Below are 4104 nucleotides of genomic sequence, written 5' to 3'. Positions count from 1 at the left end.
GCTGGGTCATATGGTAACTCTACGTTTAACCTGTTAGGAATTGAGAAAACCAAACAACAATGGGAATTTTTCCTAAGAAAATGTTAAGGACTGGCAATAAAAGGAGATCAAGGTTGGGACTGAAAGGGGCTATCCTCAGCCAGACTGCTCTAAGTCTGATAATCTGGGTATCAAAGGTAGTAACAAAAAATATTTCCTAGGCAACACAGAAAGCAAAACTGCAAGTAAACTTTCCAGTATTCCTACCATCCCAAGATGTTTTCTGATTCAGATAGGAAGGTAGGTAGATTTTCTATTCTTGTAAATTATTCCTACATGACATGTCTCAGAAGTACTTCAGGAGGAATTGTGTAGATTTCACTGTCTAGAGTCAGATCTGGATCTTATAAAGTTGTGCTGTCAAGTATGATGGCCATTAGTTACGTGTTATTAGTTAAATTGGCTTTTGCAATTAAGTTAATTAAAATAAAATAACATTTAAAATTTAGGTCCTCAGTTGTACTAGCCACACTGCAAGGGTTCTAGAGCCACATGGGACTCGTGGCTACTGTATTGGGCATTTCCCTCATTGCATAAAGTTCTATCAGACAGGATTGCTGTAAAGCAGAGGTGCTCAAATGGTGGTGATTTAATACCACCCTCCACTGCCCCAACCACCACCCCCCCCACCTCCCTCCACTCCCCTCAAGAAATCTGGCAATGTCTGGAGACATTTTGTTTTTTTCAACTTGGGGAAGGGAGGGTGCTACTGTATCTAGTGGGTAGAAGCCAGGGATGCTGCTGAACATTCTGTGATGTGCAGGGCAGCCTCCACAATGATTAGCTACCCCAGAAAGTCAAAAGTTCCAAGGTGGAGAAACCCTGTTCTAAAGCAATGATGTCCAAACCTGGCTAGCTTTTTATCAAAAAATCAAAAGAATCACCTGGTCAGCATTGTAAAAATTCATATGCCTGAGTCCCATCCCTAAGATTCTGGTTAAGGAAGTCTGAAGAGAATCCAGGAACCTGTGTTGTTCAATAGCTTTCCAAGAGATTCTTATGGTTGGCAAGATTAAGAACTATTGTGTGAAAGCAGACTGACTCTCAGCTCTTAATTCAGAGGAAAATCACCTGGTAAACATTAGCAGTACAGCCAGAATAGAGTAATGGCTCCAAGGCCGTTACCTCTTCTGTTTAATTTCTCCAATTACCTATTTCTCAATTAATGGGGTCATTAAGCACTCAAGACCTGCATTAATGTCCCTCCTCTTTTAAAAAAAAATTCTTTCATTCTGCATAAATCCAGTTTGCAAATGATTACCTCTTGTTAATTATTGTACACTTTCTATTTACAAACAGAACAAATGACCTAGAAAATATTTGGCAGCTCTCTATGTTCACTGGTGTTTGATGAGAAACAGCTGAGCAAACAAGCATGCCAGCCCTGTAGGTAGTATGGAACAGTATATTATTATCCATTCCTTTGCTACCAACTAAATACATGGAAGTGAAATTCATTTTAAGTGGTTTAAAGCTGCATACTTTAAGGTCAATATAATTCTTCTGAACTTAGAAAAGTGTAAAAATGTATTAATTTTAGCTTTAAGGCATTTTTTCCTTTCCATTTGTCATCACTCTGTAATAAATTACAAAAAGGGAACAGTCCCTGATCTTAAGAAACTTAAACGGTAGTAGTGGAAAATGAGACATAAACACAAGTATCTGTAAAAAAAAAAGATGTTACATTATTTTGAGAGGGTACAAATTTGAGAGGAAGAGATCCTGAAGATCTGGGAAATTTTCATGGAAGTAGCAGCATCTTCACTCATTCAATAAATATTAGCTGGCGCTACCGCATGCTAGGTCCACCATATTAGGAACTGGAGCTAAGTAGGTGCAATCCCTTTATTCACAGAATTTCATTTCCTGGAGACTAATCAGTCAGTCAACAATTTATTGCATGCCCATGGCCAGCCAAGCATACAGACCAGCAATGATGATTCAAAGTGATCAGTGTTAACATAGGGCCAGGACATGGTGTAATTAATTACTGGCTGGATTTCTATCACATTGAATCCTCCTTTCTAAGCACTGACATTTCTCTGACTTCATTTGCAAGGCCAGTATCATAGGGCACGCACTCACCCTTGGCAATAACTTAACCATGACATTGAATTCAGCAGCAGCTATTTAGTAAAACGTTGCAATCATCTAGTGGATCACTAGTGTTAACTCTGGCATCCTCCAAGGAATCAGTTAACAACTGTAACTAAGAAACCACTGACATGATCCTCGGTCTAACACCTTTGAGGAAGTTGTGTGACAGAACTAATAGGTATTGACTGTTGTCTGTAAATCTGGTAGCTACATCGTGTGTGAGATTATTCAGGAATATGATCACTATACAGCACACTTTGTTGGGTGATGTTTAGAGCATGACTGACTTAATCCAACCTCAAAATAATTTTAAATTATAAAACATTTCAAACATATCAAAAGTATAGAAAATAATATAACAGGCACCTACAGGTACTCCCCATAACACCTAAAAGATAATAATATTTTTCTTTTTTTGCCTTCAGTTCCATCTCTGTCATTTTCTCTGGGACACAAATGAAATAACACATTAAAGATATAGCTAAAATCCCCTTTGCACCCACCCCCCACCCCCACCCAATTCCTTTAGGCTTCTTTTCTCCCAGGGAAAACTAGTGTCTTAAAGTTGATAAATTAGCATTCTAATTCTCATGAGAATTCTAATTCTAAATAAGAATTAAAAATAAAAATTTTAATTAAAAAATAAAATTTAAATTACAGATTTTTTTCTATGTATGCATGCATAAAGAATACAGATTGTTTAACATTTACACAAATGTACAATATTGTACATATCCTTTTGAAACTTATTCTAATTCAAAGTTATGTTTTCAAGATTTTTAGGTATATGTAGATTCAGTTCATTCATTTTCACTACTGGACAGGAGTACATTCATTCAACCTTATCTGTAGTTCAGGTCTCTTTTCCCCATAATATTTTATATTTGCCTTTCCTTCTTTTTTCTCAATCAGTCCTGTAAGAGGTTGGCTCATAATATTCATTTTTTCAAAGACAGGAATTTATCTTTTATTTTATTTGCAGATGACATGATACTACACATAGAAAATCCTAAAGATGCTACCAGAAAACTACTACAGCTCATCAATGAATTTGGTAAAGTTGCAGGATATAAAATTAATATACAGAAATCTGTTGCATTTCTATACACTAAAAATGAATGAGAAATTAAGGAAATAATCCCATTTACCATCACATCAAAAAGAATAAAATACCTATGAATAAACCTACTTAAGGAGGTAAAAGACCTATACTTGGAAAACTGTAAGACACTGATGAAACTGAAGATGACACAAACAGATGCAAAGATGTACTGTGCTCTTGGACTGAAAGAATTAATATTATTAAAATGACCATACTACCCCAGATAATCTACGGACTTCAGACAATACTACAAAGCTACAGTAATCAAAACAGTGTGGTACTGGCACAGACACATAGATCAATGGAACAGAACAGAAATCCCAGAAATAAACCCACACACTTATGGTCAATTAATCTACAACAAAGGAGGCAAGAATATACAATGGAGAAAAGACAGTCTTTTGAATAAGTGGTGCTGCGAAAACTGGACAGCTACTTGTAAAAGAGTGAAATTAGAACATTCTCTAACACCATATACAAAAATACACTCAAAATGGATTAAAGACCTAAATGTAAGACTGGATACTGTAAAACTCCCAGAGGGAAACATAGTATTGTTGTATTGTCTCTGATAAAAATTACAGCAATACTTTTTTGGATCTGTCTCCTAAAGCAAAGGAAATAAAAGCAAAAATAAACAAATGGGACCTAATTAAACTTAAAAGTTTTTGCACAGCTAAGGAAACCATCAACAAAACAAAGAGACAACCTACTGAATGGGAGAAGATATTTGCAAATGATGTGACTGATAAGGGGTTAATATCCAACATATATAAAGAGCTCATACAACTCAAAATCAAAAAAAAAAAAAACCAAAACCACCCAACCAAAAAATGGGTAGAAGAACTGAATAGACATTTTTCCAA

The sequence above is a fragment of the Mesoplodon bidens genome (genome assembly GCF_964165515.1).
Source record: "Mesoplodon bidens genome assembly, chromosome: 14".
Lineage (NCBI taxonomy): Eukaryota > Metazoa > Chordata > Mammalia > Artiodactyla > Ziphiidae > Mesoplodon > Mesoplodon bidens.
The sequence above is the reverse complement of the archived record's forward strand: the minus strand, read 5'-3'. Positions refer to the sequence as shown.